The sequence below is a fragment of the Chlorocebus sabaeus genome, chromosome 22 (assembly GCF_047675955.1).
Source record: "Chlorocebus sabaeus isolate Y175 chromosome 22, mChlSab1.0.hap1, whole genome shotgun sequence".
NCBI lineage: Eukaryota > Metazoa > Chordata > Mammalia > Primates > Cercopithecidae > Chlorocebus > Chlorocebus sabaeus.
The window spans coordinates 73513082-73531371 of NC_132925.1; the positions used below are offsets into that span (position 1 = coordinate 73513082).

General features: G+C 36.3%; 1 protein-coding gene and 1 non-coding gene across 7 annotated transcripts in view; one reads left to right on the plus strand and one right to left on the minus strand.

Moving 5' to 3' along the window:
• Positions 1–18290, minus strand: part of SLC25A26 (solute carrier family 25 member 26) — a 161442-nt gene that overhangs the window by 88135 nt on the left and 55017 nt on the right. The gene's annotated exons all lie outside the window — the stretch shown is intronic.
• Positions 2686–2792, plus strand: LOC119625964 (U6 spliceosomal RNA). The gene has a single exon (XR_005242177.1). It is a non-coding gene; the product is annotated as a U6 spliceosomal RNA (small nuclear RNA).

An 18290-nucleotide genomic window follows, 5' to 3' on the forward strand; every position in this document is an offset into this window, starting at 1 on the left:
TCCAAGTTTACAAGATCACATATATTGAATAATGCTTCAAGATGCCCCAAAACATGAGTGATGCCTGTTTAATATCCTCTAAACTACAAAATAGGCTGTAAATTGTTTGGGGTTTTTGATTTGCACGACATAAATCAACTTTTTTTCTGCATCCAAGCAGTTTTTATGAGATTCAGCGTATGCCTAACTTTAATATAAAGAACATCAGTAAAATGTTCTTGATAAGAAGTTAACAGTTTATATTTTTTAACTGCAATGACAGTAAATTCATTTGAGATCTTTTAAATGTAATCCTACAACTAAGAGCCAAAAGCAAAGTAGATTCTTTACTGTCCACACATTTGAGCATCATGGCCATTTTTGCTACAAAGATTTTCCTTAACAATCTCGTGTGGTAATCAATAAATGACCCATAGTAAATAGGTTACTACATAGCAGACAGAGTGTTAACTAGCTAATTACACATTTTTTTTGTCCTACTACTAAATGGATTTTTTTAAGTTCTATTTTATTCTGATATTCTAAGACTACTCATTTCTGTAATTTATATGAGAACATCACACAGAGCCTTCCAAACAGATTCCACCTTGGCTTGCAATTTTATTTTCTCCCTCTAACTTGAGGAAAGAGTTATGCATAAAATAAATAAATAAATAAATACTACATGATTATCTCAATAGATGCAGAAAAGGCTTTTGATAAAATTCAACACCACTTCATGTTAAAAACTCAATAAATGACATGATCGTATATCTAGAAAACCCCAAAATCCCAGCCCAAAAGCTCCTTATGCTGATAAACAACTTCAGCAGAGTCTCAGGATATAAAACCAACATACAAAAATCACTAGCATTCCTATACATCAACAGGCAAGCCAAGAGACCTATCAGGAATGAACTCCCATTCACAACTGCCACACAAAAAAACAAAATACCTAGAATTACAGCTAACCAAGGAGGTGACAGATACTACAAGGAGAACTACAAAACACTGCTCAGAGGTATCAGAAATGACACAAGCAAACTAAAAAACATTCCATGCTCATGGGCAAGAAGAATCAATATCGTGAAAATGGCCACACAGACCAAAGCAATTTATATAATAGATTCAACCCTATGCCTATTAAACTACCACTGACATTCTTCATGGAACTAGAAAAAAACATTTTAAAATTCATATAGAACCAAAAAAAGAACCCAGATAGCCAAGATAATCCTAAGCAAAAAGAACAAAGTTAAAGGCATCACGCTACCAGACTTCAAGCTATATTACAGGGCTACAGTAACCAAAACAGCATGGTACTGGTACAAAAACAGACACACAGACTAACAGAACAGAAAGCCCAGAAGTAAGGCCACACACCTAGAATCATCTGCTCTTCAGCAATGCTGACAAAAACAAGCAAGCAAGAAACAAAGGATTTCCTATTCAATAAATGGTGGTGGGATGACTGGCTAGCCATATGCACAAGATTGAAACTGGACCCCTTCCTTACAACCATATATAAAAATCAACTCAAGATGATTAAAAACTTAAATATAAAACCTAAAAATATAAAATCCCTGGAAGACACCTAGGCAATACCATTCTGGACATTGGAACACACAAAGATTTCATGATGAGGATGCCAAAAGCAACCGAAACCAAAGCGAAAATTGATGGGAACGAATTAAAGAGCTTCTGCACAACAAAAGAAACTATCAACGGAGTAAACAGACAACCTACAGAATGGGAAAAACTTTTGCAAAATATGAAAAACCCTCAATATCACCGATCATTAAAGAAATGTAAATAAATCAAAACCACAATGACATGCCATCTCACACTTGTCAGAATGGCTATTATTAAAAAGTCAAAAAATAACAGGTGCTGGCGAGGTTGGAGAGAAAAAGGAACACACACACTGTTGGTGGGAATGTAAATTGGTTCTACCATTGTGGAAAGACAGTATGGTGATTCCTTAAAGGCCTAAAATCAGAACTACCATTTGACCCAACAACTCCATTACTGAGTACATACCCAAAGGAATATTAATCCTTCTATCATAAAGACGCATGTACGTTCACTGCAGCACTATTCACAATAGCAAAGACATGGAATCAACCTAAATATCCATCAATAAAACACTGGACAAAGAAAATGTGGTACATATATACCATGAATACTATAGAGGCATAAGAAAAAACGACATCACTTCCTTTGCAGGAATATGGATGATGCTAGAGGTCATTATCCTTAGCAAACTAATGCAGAAAGAGAAAACCAAATACCACATGTTCTCATTTACAATTGGGAGCTAAATAATGAGAACACTATAGATCCACAGAGGGAAATAACAGACACTGCAGCCTATCAGACAGTGGCGGCTGGGAGGAGGGAGAGGATCAGGAAAAAAAAAAACTAATGGGCACCAGACTTAGTACTTGGGTGACAAAATAATCTGTACAACAAACCTCCGTGACACAAGTTTACCTATATAACAAACCAGTACATATACTCCTGAACCTAAAGTAAATTTAAATTTAAAAAAAAAGAATTAACAAAAATCCCAACCCCAAAGGGGTGTTTGGTGCATGTGATTTCATGAAGAAAGTCCAAGCTCAATGTTTTAGTACCACTCAAAGTACAAGTAAAAAATACTCCTTAAAGGCAGTTAAGCACGCTTTCTAAAAAATAATGCTTTCCATGCTCGCTTCGGCAGCACATATACTAAAATTGGAACAATACAGAGAAGATTAGCATGGGCCCTGAGCAAGAATGAAATGCAAATTCATGAAGTTTTCCATATTTTTAGAACTTCATGAAGCATACACAAATATCAATAGCCACATAAATCAAGCAGAAGAAAGATTATCAGAGACTGAAGATCAACTTAATGAAATAAAGTGTGAAGACAAGATTAGAGAAAAAAAGAATGAAAAAGAACAAACAAAGCCTCCAAAAAATATGGGACTAAGTGAAAAGACCAAACCTACATTTGACTGGCATACCTGAAAGTGACGGGGAGAATGGAACCAAGTTGGAAAACACTCTTCGGGATATTATCCAGGAGAACTTCCCCAACCTATCAAGACAGGCTAACATTCAAATTCAGGAAATATAGAGAACGCCACTAAGATACTTCTTGAGAAGAGCAACATAGTCGTCAAAATTCACAAAGGTTGAAATGAAAAAAAAAATGTTAAGGGCAGCCAGAGAGAAAGGTCGGGTTACCCACAAAGGGAAGCCATCAGACTAACAGCAGGTCTCTCTACAGAAACCCTACAAGCCAGAAGAGAGTGGAGGCCAATATTCAACATTTTAAAATAATTTTCAACCCAGAATTTAAAATCCAGCCAAACTAAGCTTCATAAGGAAAGGAGAAATAAAATCCTTTATAGACAAGTAAATGCTGAGAGACTTTGTCACCACCAGGCCAGGCTTACGGGAGCTCCTGAAGGAAGCACTTAATATGGAAAGGAACAACCAGTACCAGCCACTGCAAAAACATACCAAATTGTAAAGACCATAGCCACTATGAAAAAACTGAATCAATTAATAGGCAAAATAACCAGCTAGTATCATAATGACAGGACCAAATTCACACATAACAATACTAATCTTAAGCAAACAGGCTAAATGCCCCCAATTAAAAGACACAGACTGGCAAACTGGATGAACGGTGAAGACCCATCAGTGTGCTGTATTCAGGAGACCCATCTCATGTGCAAAGATACACATAGGCTCAAAATAAAAGGATGGAGGAATATTTACCAAGCAAATGGAAAGCAAAAAAAAAAAAAAAAAAAAAAAAAAAAAAAAAAAATTGCAGAGGTTGCAATCCTAGTCTCTGATGAAACAGACTTTAAACCAACAAACATAAAAAAAAGACAAAGAAGGGCATTATATAATGGTAAAGGGATCAACGCAACAAGAAGAGCTAACTATCCTAAATATATATGCACCTAATACAGGAGCACCCTGATTCATAAAGCAAGTTCTTAAGAGACCTACAAAGAGACAGCCACAAAACAACAGTGGGAGATTTTAAAACCCCACTGTCAATAGTAGACAGATCAACGAGACAGAAAATTAACAAGGATATTCAGGACTTGAACTCAGCTCTGGACCAACAGGACCTAATAGACATCTACAGAACTCTCCACCCCAAATCAACAGAATATACATTCTTCTGAGCAACACATCACACTTATTCTAATATTGACCACATAATTGGAAGTAAAACACTCCTCAATTAATTTGGGAGCTGATGTTTTGAAAAGGTTAACAAAATAGATAGACTGCTAGCCAGGCAAAGAAGAAAAGAGAGAAGAATCAAATAGACACAATAGAAAATGATAAAGGGGATATCACCACCGATCCCACAGAAATACAAACTACCATCAGAGAATACTATAAACACCTCTATGCAAATAAACAAGAAAATCTAGAAGAAATGGATTCATTCCGGGACACATACACCTTCCCAAAACTAAACCAGGAAGAAGTCGAATCCCTGAACAGACCAATAACAAGTTCTGAAATTGAGGCAGTAATTAATACCCCACAAATCAAAAAAAAAGCCCAGTACCAGATGGACTCACAGACGAATTCTACCAGAGGTACAAAGAGGAGCTGGTACCATTCCTTCTGAAACTATTCCAAACAGAAAAAGAGGGGCTCCTCCCTAACTCATTTTATTAGGCCAACATCATCCTGACACCAAAACCTGGCAGAGACGCAACAAAAAAAGAAAATTTCAGAACAATATCCCTGATGAACACGAATGTGAAAATCCTCAATAATATACTGGCAAAACAAATCCAGCAGCACATCAAAAAGCTTATCCACCATTATCAAGTCACCTTCATCCTTGGGATACAACGCTGGTTCAACATATGCAAATCAATAAACGTAATCCATCACATAAACAGAACCATGACAAAAACCACATGATTATCTCAAATGATGCAGAAAAGGCCTTCAATAAAATTCAACATCTCTTCATGCTAAAAACTCTCAATAAACTAGGTATTGATGGGATGTACCTCAAAATATTAAGAGCTGTTTATGACAAACCCAAAGCCCATATTATACTGAATGAGCAAAAGCTGGAAGCATTCCCTTTGAAAACTGGCACAAGACAAAGATGCCCTCTCTCACCACTCCTATTCAACATAGTACTGGAAGTTCTGGCCAGGGCAATCAGGCAAGAGAAAGAAATAAAGGGTATTCATATAGGAAGAGAGGAAGTCAAATTGTCTCTGTTTGCAGATGACATGATTGTACATTCGGAAAACCCCATCGTCTCTGCCCAAAATCTCCTTAAGCTGATAAGCAACTTCAGCAAAGTCTTAGGATACAAAATCAATATGCAAAAATTACAATCATTCCTATACACCAGTAATAGATAAACAGCCAAATCATGACTGAACTCCCATTCACAATTGCTACAAAGGAAACAAAATACCTAGGACTACAACTTACAAGGGATGTGAAGGACCTCTTCAAGGAGAACTACAAACCACTCCTCAAGGAAATAAGAGAGCACACACATAAATGGAAAAACATTCCATGCTCATGGGTAGGAAGAATCATTATCATGAAAATGGCCATACTGCTCAAAGTAATTTATAGATTCAATGCTATTCCCATCAAGCTACCATTGACAAACTACTTTAAATTTCATATGGAATAAAAAAAGAGCCTGCATAGCCTAGTCAATCCTAAGCAAAACGAACAAAGCTGTAGGCACCACGTTACCTGACTTCAAACTATACGACAAGGCACAGTAAACCAAAACAGCATGGTACTGATACCAAAACAGATATATAGACCAATGGAACTGAATAGAGGCCTCAGAAATAATGCCACACATCTACAACCATCTGATCTTTGACAAACCTCAAAAAAGCAACGGGGGAAGGATTCCCTATTTAGTAAATGGTGTTGGGAAAACTGGCTAGCCATATGCAGAAAACTGAAACTGGACCCCTTTCTTACACCTTATACAAAAATTAACTCAAGATGGAAGACTTAAATGTTAAGACGTAAAACCATAAAAACCCTAGAAGAAAACCTAGGCAATACCATTCAGGACATAGGCATGGGCAAAGACTTCATGACTAAAACACCAAAAGCAATGGCAACAAAAACCAAAATTGACAAATGGGATCTAATTAAACTAAAGACCTTCTACACAGCAAAAGAAACTATCATCAGAGTGAACAGGCAACCTACAGAATGGGAGAAAATTTTTGTAACCTATCCATCTGACAAAGGGCTAATATCCAGAAGCTACAAGGAACTTAAATTTACAAGAAAAAAACAACCCCATCACAAATTGGGTGAAGGATATGAACAGACACTTCTCAAAAGAAGACATTTATGTGGCCAACAAACATACGAAAAAATGCTCATCATCACTTGTCATTAAAGAAATGCAAATCAAAACCACAATGAGATACCATCTCATGCCAGTTAGAATGACGATCATTAAAAAGTCAGGAAACAACAGCTGCTGGAGAGGATGTAGAGAAACAGGAACGCTTTTACACTGTTGGTGGGAGTGTAAATTAGTTCAACCATTGTGGAAGACAGTGTGGCGATTCCTCAATGATCTAGAACCAGAAATACCATTGTACCCAGCAATCCTGTTACTGGGTATATATCCAATAGATTATAAATCATTCTACCATAAAGACACATGCACAAGTGTGTTTATTGTGGCACTATTCACAATAGTAAAGACTTGGAACCAACCTAAATGCCCACCAATGATAGACTGGATAAAGAAAATGTGGCACATATACACCATTGAATACTATGCAGCCATAAAAATGGATGAGTTCATGTCCTTTGCAGGGATATGAAGTTGGAACCCATTAACCTCAGCAAACTAACACAGGAACAGAAAACCAAACAGCGCATGTTCCCACTTATAAGTGGCAGTTGAACAATGAGAACACATTGACACAGGGAGGGGGAACATCACACACTGGGGCCTGTTGAGGGGTGGGGATGGGTGGTAGAGGAGGGATAGTATTGGAGAAATACCTAATGTAGATGATGGGTTGATGGTTGTAGTGAACCACCATGGCACGTGTATACCTATATAACAAACCTGCTGCACATGTATCACAGAACTTAAAGCGTAATTTTTTTTTAAAAAAAAAATGCTTTCCAATGTCAACATATCAATTCCATTACTCTACCCTTCCTTTTTCTAAGTTGTCTAAAAGGACTGTCCAAAATTCACCTCATTCAGAGACATTCAAGGATTCACTCCTTGAGTGTCTGTTCATATCTTGCCAGCACTCCAACACTTTTAATATCCAACTACTGAATGTTCAACTACTAATGAACTGCTTTACAAATATCCATGCATTTCCACACACAAATAAGAGAGGCTGTCTAGGGGTAGAATCTCTCTCCTCTGTCCCATCCACACATGGCTAATTCTATAGCTCTGTACCCTACACTCACTCTATAAATGTTTTCTGGTGAACTAAAAATTACTGGGTCACCACTTCAGTAACAATATTATTCTCAAAACTACAGTAAACATTTAGTGATAGTGTACAAAGAAAATTTCTATAATCTGTCCTCTGCATTAAAAACTTCACATTAATTCCATGATTTTTAGAGTTTCAATTCTAAGAAGTCAGTGCTACAATAAAGAGTAAATAATTTAGGTTCTAGGTTTATTTCAGCACAAAGTAAACAGTAATCTTAGTGACTCACTTCAGATTTTGTATTTTATAGGATATTATAAGGAAGACAACTCAAAGCAAAGAAGGTTCGTGCTTGGATAAAACAAAATACACAGCGCCTTTTCCTCCTTTCAGTAGGTGAATGTTGAGACTATTTTTACTACATGATAATGCAACAGCAAGAATTTTAAAAACAGCACGATCTATATAAGGAATTAATAGTAACTATACTATGAATCAAAAAAGAGGAAGAACTGAGCTTCTAATCCACTGTCTACATATTAAAAGTACAGTAATGCAAGAGAAAATAGGCATTTTCAGAAAAATAGAGACAGAAAAAAGGTGAAAGATAACCAATTACTGAAATGTAAAAACAGTGACTAAAAAGTCAGTCCTTTCTATCACTTAAAAAAAAAAAAAAGAAAAGGAAAAAAGAGATGTTTTAGGAGAGAAAAGACAAGACGACACTTTGAGATTTTTTTTTTTTCTTTTGAGATGGAGTCTCGCTCTGTTGCCCAGGCTAGAGTGCAGTGGCACAATCTTAGCTCACTGCAAGCCCCGCCTCCTGGGTTCATGCCATTCTCCTGCCTCAGCCTCCTGAGTAGCTGAGACTACAGGCACCCGCCACCACACCCAGCTAATTTTTTGTATTTTTAGTACAGATGGGGTTTCTCTGTGTTAGGCAGGATGGTCTCAATCTCCTGACCTCGTGATCCGCCAGGCTCAGCCTCCCAAAGTGCTGGGATTACAGGCCATGAGCCACCACGCCCAGCCCTCTTTGAAATTTTTTTAAGATAGCCATCATATCAATTAAGAAAACAAACAAGCCAGGTATAGTGGCTAATGCCTGTAATCCCAGCACTTCAGGAGACTCAGCTGGGCAGATCACATGAGGCCAGGGGTTCAAGACCAGACTGGCCAACATGGTGAGACCCCGCCTCTATTAAAAATATAAAAATTAGCCGGGCATGGTGGTGCATGCCTGTAATCCCAGCTATTCAGGTGGCGTTTGAATCCAGAAAGGAGGTTGCAGTGAGTGAAATTGTGCCACTGCACCCCAGCCTTGGTGGCAGAGCAACACCCTTGTCTCGAGAAAAATAAAATAAAAAAACGAAGGGAAAGGTCTCAGAAAATCAAAACATCATCTTTCAAGACTGCGATGTTCAAAAATATGAAAACAAACACCTAAATAAAGAAAAACAAAGACATTACTTGGAACCTATATACACAGGTTCCTTAATATATATATTTCTTCCAGATACAGACTCATACTAATCTGGCCAACTGATTTTTTGAAAAGATGCAAAAGCATTTCAGTGAGGAAAAAAAAATAGTCTCTTCAACAAATGCTGTTAGAACTGTACATCTACATATGCAAAAAACAAACCTTGAGCTAAACCTCACCCCTTAAATAAAAATCAACTCAAAATGGATCATAGATGTAAATATAAAGCATAAAGCTATAAAACTTTTAGAAGAAAATATGAGAGAAAATCTTAATGACCGAGAGTTAGGCAGAGTTCCTAGAGATGACATCCAAAGTACGATTCATAAAAGAAAAAATGAATTGAACTTTACCAAAATTTAAAACTTTTAACTTTGCAAGTAATACTGTTTTAGAGAAATTACGAGTTACAGATTAGAAAATACTGCAAATCACATAAGAGTAAAGGACGAACATCCCAAATATATAAAGAACTTTTGAAACTCCAAAAGAAACCATACAATTAAAAATGAACAAAAGACTGAACAGATACTTCACCAAAAAAAGATGCAAGGATGGCAAATAAGCATATGAAAAGATGTTCAACATCATTAGCCATTAGGGAACTGAAAAGTAAAACCATTATGAGACACAGCATCAACTCCTGGGAGTAGTTTGTTGGTCTTCCCTGCATTACTTCCCCTCTACTAAGGGCAGGGTGGTTGTTTCTGTGGTTAGCTCCCAGAAAGGCAATGTGGTTCATTCCAGGCCTCAGAAACACCAGAATACACCTGGCTTCAAAAATAACAAGTTTTGGGCCAGGCATGGTGGTTCACGCCTGTAATCCCAGCACTTTGGGAGGCCAAGGCAGGCAGACCACTTGAGGTCAGGAGTTGGAGACCAGCCTGGCTAACAGGGTGAAACCCTTTCTTTACTAAAAATACAAAAATTAGCCGGGAGTGCTGGTGGGTACCTGTAGTCCCAGCTACTCAGGAGGCTGAGGCTGGAGAATCACTTGAACCTGGGAAGCAGAGGTTGCAGTGAGCCAAGATTGCACCACTGTACTCCAGCCTGGGTGACAGAGTAAAACTCTGTCTCAAAAAAAAAAAAGGGCACAAAAAACCCCCAAGTTCTGAACCCATGAAGAGGAGTTTGCAGTGAGCTGAGATCATGCCACTACACTCCAGCCTGGGTGAAAGAGCAAGCAAGACCCTGTCTCAAAAACAAAAAACAAAACAAAACAAAACAAACACTAAGTTTGGTTAGAGTGTTCAGAGCAAGAAAATAAACGCAAAATTTCATGATGGGATATGCCAATTCTGTAAAGAAGTTCCTGAATGGCATGCATTAATAAACTATAATAAACACAAACCATGATTAAAACCTAAAACAATGTGTTAAATGTTTATAAAAGTCAGTGGAGGAGTCTTATCACATAATGTGTAGACTATGTGCCTATGAATGTGAAGTCTGCACAAAATGTAGAAATGAAGAAGTCACTATTATTCTGTTTAATAAAGAACCAGAAAAAAACAAAAATTACTGAAAATAATCTAAGTTCTAACCACAGAAGAAGCTGCAGAAAAAGTTAAAGTGATGATTTAGATTTTGATATTGATTTAGATGACAAAGTAGAGTGAATTAATATCAACATATTACAAGTCAATTTGAGAATGTGAAATTCTGACCAACTTTTGACTTCCAATTTTCACAAAAAATACTGTGAAATCACGAGAAAATTTGAAAAAAGCTATTGAAAATAGGCAAAATTTATACATGAACAATATAAATCATGTATGATATTTCAACAAGTATAAGATTTTCATCCATTGTGTTTTTGGATATGTTTTTTTGAGACAGGGTCTCGCTGTTACTCAAGGCTCCAACTCCTAGGCTCAAGTTTTTCTTATAATAATTTTTTAAGTTGCATATGTTAGAACATCTGCCAAAATGAGTATGAGGGTATCATACTGCAGTTCATGGGGATTATTTAAAAGAATCTATTACCTAGTATTACCAAACTAAACAAGATTCAGAATTGATGGCTGTGTAAGAACTACCTTAGTAAAAGTAAGATGACACTATATTGGTAGCCTCAAAAATTGGTCCTCAGTAAGTGCCTTTGATAAATTTATGTCAAGTAAACGACTCACATAGCAAAAATCCCCTTACTTCACTTGTTACAAAGCAAATGCAGGTTTTAAAAAAAAAATAATGTTTAACAAGTGTATAGCAATCTTTCTTTGAAAGCATTTTCATATACCTCATTACATTGTTTTTACCTTTTTTCTCCTGTGAAATATGTATATCAAAAATGCATAGAATTCATATGGATAGTTTAATAGATAATTATAAAGGAAAGTTCACACATTTACCCAGGTAAAGAAATGACCAGCACCAGAAGACCCTTGCTAGGCTCTTCCTCAGCAAAAGTTCATCCTTCTTCCCAGAGTTGGTACTGTTCTTAATTGTAGTATTTTCTTATCATTTTACTACCCGTGTTTATACTCCAAAACTACATAAATTAGCTTTATCTGATTTTTAACCTTTCCCTATCTTTTTATGTTGAAAAATCTCAAGCCTACAAAACGGTAACAAAATAGTTCAATGAATTTTTGCATATTCTTCACCCTAATTCTCAATTAACCTTTAACCATGTTTTCTTGGTATCTCAATAGATGGATATATATTTGCTGCACCATTTGAAAATGTGGCAAGCCCTGCTTCTGAGTTCTGTATGAACAGTTACACTATATATTACTTTGCATCTCTTTTTTGTTATGAAGTTTGTTGAGACTAATCCATGTTGTTGCAAGAGCTGCAGTTTGTTCTTTTTACACTGCTATTATTCCATGCACTTACATATCAGTTTATTTTTCTTATATTAATATTTATCTCAAATTTTTCCTATTATAAACAATACTGATATGAACATTGTTGCATGTGTCTCTTGGTACACATGTGCATTTCTGTTAGGTATATATATACCTGCCAGTGGCAGAGAAAATCAGCTTTTATGGATCTTCAGTTTTACTTTATCATATGAAACTATTTTTTCAGGACTTTTATTCCCTTTCTGATAGCAGATTAGAGTTCCAGCACTCAGCAGTTTTTCTAACATTGCTCTGTTGCCCATACTGGAGTACAGTGGCATAATCTAAGCTCACTGCAGCCTCTACTTCCTGGGCTCAAGAGATTCTCCCACGTCAGCCTCTCAAGTAGCTGGGACTATGGGTGTGCACCACCACAGGCAGCTATTTTTTTTTTTTTTTTTTTTTTTTTTTTGTAGAAACATGGTTTCACTATGTTGCCCAGGCTAGTCTCAAACTCCTGGGCTCAAGTGATCCTCTCACCTCAGCCTCCCAAAGTGCTGGGATAACAGGCATGAGCCATCATGCCCAGCCTATACTGAAATATTTAAGTGTGCAACATCAATTTACTTTAAAATATGTTAGCATAAAAAAGTGAAGACACAGATAACATTTCAGTGGCATCAGAAAATATTACCTAGGAATAAATCAAAAAATACTCAATAACAGTCAACAAACTTATAAAGTATTTTCAAAACATTAAAGAAAATGGAGATTAAAGTAAATGGAGATACCATGTTCAAGACATAGAGGTCTCAATATTCTAAACTTTCAGTCTTATAGAAAGTTTCTCCCCCATAAATATGTGTGGTTCTATTTTGCAAATAGATTTATTTTCTGGACTATTTAACTTCTGTGATTAAAGAGTAAACTAAGGTTAAAACAATAATAAATAAATAAAACCTTATGGGGTATCACTACACACCTACTAAAATGACTAAAATAAAAATCCTGACAGTATGAAGTGCTAACCATATACTGCTGGTGGGAATGTAAAATTGTACAGCCACTATAGAAAAGAGTTTGGGCCAGGTGCAGTGGCTCATACCTATAACACCAGCACTTTGGGATGCCAAGGTACGCAGACTGCTTAAGCCCAGGAGTTTGAGAACAGCCTGGACAACATGATGAAAACCCATCTCTACAAAAAAAAAATACAAAAATTAGCCAGGTGTGGTGGTACATGTCTGTAGTCCCAGCTTCTCAGGATGCTGAGGTAGGAGGATCACTTGAGCCCAGGAGACAGAGGTTGCAGTGAGCCAAGACTGTGCCACTGCACTCAGCCTGGGTAACACAGTGAGACCCTGTCTCAAGAAAAAAAGAAAAGAGTTCACAGTTTCTAATAAAGCTAAATATACACTCAACATACAGCCCAGCAAATCCATTCCTGAGTTTCTACCCTAGAAAAATGAAAATGATGTTCACACAAAAACTTGTACATGACTATTAATAGCAATTCTCTTCATAATGACCCCAAAAGAACTCATATGTCCTTCAAAAGATGAAAGGATAAACCATAATTTTTGTATTCCACTATACGTCCTAACAATGGAATACCACCCTGCAATAAAAAGAAACTATTGATACATGCAATGATCGAGATGAATCTCAAAGGCATTATGCTGAGTGACAGAAGGCAATCTGAAAAGGCTGTATATTCTGTAATGCCATTTAAATGACATTCTCAAAAAGAAAAAACTATAGTGATGGAGAACAGATCAGTAAAGTTGCCAGCAGTAAGAAGCAGGGAAATGAGTATGACTACAAAGGGTAGCACAAGGGAGTTTGGGATGATGGAAATGTTCTGTATCTTGATTGTGATGATGGCTATACAAATCTATACATACACTGAATTCACAGCACTGTACACGGGAAAGACGTTTACAGTATAATTTTTTAAATAAATCATAATTCTGTGTTGTTCTTGCCTGATGTAAATATATGAAATGGGAAAGATGACATCATTTCATTTTTTTTCTGCCCAATAAAAGAGCCTAGATGCAATGATACACCTATAGCTTCTAAACACCATTCCCCACCAAAAGGAATCAAGGCCCCCTTGGGGAGGGGCTGACTACAGGACTGGGGCAGGGAGAGTACAAGGTAAGACTAAGATACCTTGCTACACCAGCAAGGAGGTTCTCAAAGACTAATGGGGGCTGGGCACGGTGGCTCATGCCTGTAATTCCAGCACTTTGGGAGGCCAAGGTGGGCAGATCACTTGAGGTCAGGAGTTCGAGACCAGCCTGGCCAACTTGGTGAAACTCCAGCTCTATTAAAAATGCAAAATTTGTTGGGTGTGGTAGTGCGCACCTGTAATCCCAGATACTCAGGAAGCTGAGGCAGGAAAACCACTTGAACCTGGGAGGCAGAGGTTGCAGTGAGCCGAGATCGTGCCATTGTACTACAGCCTGGGCAACAGAATGAGACTGTATCTCAAAAAAAGACTAATGGGGAAATGTCACATGAACATAGAAGTAGGCTGAAGAGGCTCCCACTGGCCAAATTTGGGACAGTTTAAGCATCAAAAGAATAATAATAATAATGGTAATAGACTATAATTCCCAAACAAAAAAGAATCGATGACTATGGTGGTGATTGCACATACTTATGAATACACTAAAATCCCTTGAACTGTCACTTTAAATGAGTAAACTGCCTAGTACATGAATTGTATCTCAATTAGGCTATGTTTTAAAATCCATGAGTCCATGGGGATTTTTTTAAAAGGATCTGGAGGGCAAGGGAGGAAACTCTTCCCTACAGAAGAATGCCAGCTAACAAATTCATAGAAAAATGATAGTATTAGGAAAATCATTATTTTGCAATCACCAATGTAATAAATGCTTAAGACAAGAAGTATCCACAGATGTTAAAACCTTTAGGTGAAAGATTATTGGGGAACAGGATAATCATGTGTCCTCAAAATATTTCCCCATAGATTGCTTCTTAACATCAAAGGATAACTGAACCTTTAGTGTATAAAAAACTGGAAAACAACATAATCAAACGATTAAACTCACCAAGTATAAGACTTTTTGTGCCTCCTGGTATAATTCAATGAGAAACACCCAAAAATACTTATCCATGTTAAAAAAAACAAAAAAAAAACAAAAAAAAAACAATTACCCTGAGTCTAACAATAGGGAACTCAGATAATCCAGATTATGGGACCGTTTACAGGACAAGTATCTTGGACTCTACAAAAGTCAACCACATGGAGGAAATAAAAAAAGGTTGGGGACCCTGACAACCAAATGCAATGTATGCTCCTTTACGGTATCCTGAGAGAAAGAAGTTATAAGGCTTTTATCACTGGGACAACAGGGAAATTGACCACATATAAGATAATATTAGTTAATATTAAATTTCTTGGGTGTGATAATGGCATTGTAGTTATGAGAAGTTATGACTCCATTCTTAGGATACATGATGAAATACTGAATAAGTATCAGATTGTTTGCTACTTACTTAAAATATTTCAGAAAAAAAAGGAAGAAAAAGGGGCAGAGCAGATAAAGCAAACTGTTAACTGGTGAATCTTGGGGGAAAAAAATACACGTTTTACCTTTTCTGTAAATTGTAATTTTTCAAAATAAAAAGCTGGAGAGGCAGGAAAAAAGAAAAAGGTGGTGTTACTATTCATTTCAAACTTCCTCACTCATACCTCAAACAGCAGAAAGGAAATACATTGTTACAAGAAGAGCTTTAAGAGTTCCAAGAATTCAGAGCCCAACTCTGCCTTCCACTAACAGTGTTTCTTGCTTTACGTAGATCAAGTTACACCACCAAGGGTCAGTTTTCTCACTGGTATTAAACAGAGTAACGTCTGTTAGCATATAAAATGGTTTATAAGGTAGATGAACATTAGAGATTGAGTGGCAGTCATGACGAGGTATTAAAGAGGTACGTACTTTCCAATTACTCAGTTGGTAATAATGATTGAGAATTATTGTGAAGATTAAATGAAAAAATATATATGAAAAGTACGTAGTCTGGCATATGGCAGATGCTGGATAAATTCAACGTACTTTCTCCTTCAAATACAGAAAAATAATGTGGTAAAAACTTACCAGTTACCAAGAGGCCACTGGATACCAGACCTTTAGTGTTCTCACTCCATCAAAACTTAATGATTGAGATTAAGATTAAGATTGAGATTAAGATTGTTCTCACTACTTTTTCAAACTCATATTAAATGTCTATAAGGATGAGAAAACCTTGGCAAACAATTGTGTGAACCAAAAGATAAATCAGCCGAGAGTCTAATTATCACAAGATCTTTGTTAGTCAACATGAAACACAGCATAGATGACTGTGAACACAGATACTATCGGTATCTTCTACCAGGCAAATGACATGTTTGTCATTTACCCTATGAAGGATAATCAATTTTGTCCCGAAGCGATTTTTAACTTAGTCATCATTCCATTCTCTAAAACAGAAGTATGGAAAAATTCACTGATAATAGGAAAGACTTAAAATACGTGGATCAAGACATAGGCAAGCTTTATCAGAAACTTGGTAATCCATTTGTAAGACTCCCACAGATCAATTTAACCACTTATTTCCAAAACATAATTAGGATACAGACTAAACTAATAAGATCAAAATGCTTTTCTAAGAATCATAACATTAACATAATTCCTTCCTATTAAAAAAAAAATCAATGAAACACATTTGAGGCCAAAGAATCATTACAATGGTTATCATCGGCTGTCTTTAATGAGAGATTTGTAAAATAATAGACACTAGAGAAAGATAATTACTTGACCTCCCCCCAAAAAATCAGGATCAAATAAAAGCCTTCAAACAAATGAACTATATTCTTATATTTATAATATCTTAAAGCATTTTCATTCGATGAGGACACTATAGTACCAGGTGTAAGCTTAACAGAGGCAGAGCTGTCGGCAAAACCTAGGCTGCCTGACCACAAAGCCCTAGTCTGAACCACTATGCTCTGCAGCCTTCAGGAAACAGCAAATCTGACCCAAGAAGGCCATGAATAGAAGCCCAGACACAGTGAATTATAACACAGGATTAGAACAGGAGGATGAAGGATTCCAAGATTCCCAGGGGAAAAGGGGACTCAGGACAAAAGACAGTATGTTTTCAAAGTTGTTATATTTAAAAATAATGCAAATAATGCCTTTTTCACATAGAAAAGGCAATTAGAAACTCCAAGAAAAAAAGATAAGCTCAAGCCCCAAATGTTGTAAATTAAATTGTAGCAACTGATAGAGTGCAAGAAAAGAAGGTCTATTTGATTCTGATGCTGATACCATCTCTCAGGGTGTAAGTCCCACACACACACAAAAATACAGCCTTAGCACACTATGTGGTCTGATCATTCATGAAGTCTTCTCAATAATACAAACACTAGTTCACCAGTACTCTACTTTTGGAATCAATACAGAAAAAGTATGAAAGAAGTGACTGAGGGTAAAAGACAGGATGAAATTGTCAACCCTCTTGACAATGTACAATGAAAGTACAGCTGAGAGAAGTCTTTCCAGAAAGTGAAATTTGCAGGTTAAGGAGGACAAGGCGGCAAAAAGAAAGCAACAGCCTCATCATGTCAAGAGAAAATTGTAAGATGCTCAAAGTTTGTAGGATAGGAAATAAACAAATACATGACTTAAAGTTTCTAAAATGACCAGAGGAATGAAATTTATAACTGGAATGCTAGAATGAAACAGGGTTGAGGAGGAAAATAATGTGAGCTTAATCACATCTTCCATCCCAAAGACTCAACAGACTTTATTTATTGACAAATTTTAAAACAGACGTTTAAATATATTATCTGAAAGTACCGATGAAATAGGAACTAAAAATAAAAGTTAAAATTAAAAAAAAAAAAAAAAAAGGCTACCTCTAGAGAGTGGAACCAGAATGGAGAGGGATGGGCAGGAGACTATTGTTTTTCATCCTAAGTCTTTCTACATTATTTGGGTTGTTACTAATTGCATATATTATTTTGATACAAGTTAACAATAAAAGAAATTAAGTTTTAAATTTAACTTGTCATTATTTTAGAAGATGACTTTAAAATTATGTATTTCATACAATGTCCAAATCTGGCATTTTAGTTTTTTGGCTTTTTAAAACAAACTTTCATAAAAGTTGCGTAGAGTTCACATATACACTGACTTCTCTCATGTTAATAACTTAACCAGAGTACCCTTACCAAAACCAGCTACCAATTTTGCTGCAATGCTAATAGTTAAATTACAGATTTTGAATGTTACCAGTTTTTCCCAAAATCTTTTCTGTTCCAGGATCAAATCTAGGATTCTACACTGCACTTACTTGTTTTCTCTCCTTAGTCTCCTCTTATTTGTGACAGTTCTTTCATCTTTCTTTATCATGACTTTGACAATTCTGTAACATGTCTCAATTTGGGTTTGTTTGATGTTTTCTCATGAACACATTGAGATTATGCATCTTTGGCAAGAAGACCAAAGGAGTTACATTGTGTCCTTGGTGCATTATATTAGGGATGTATGATATTAATATAATCTT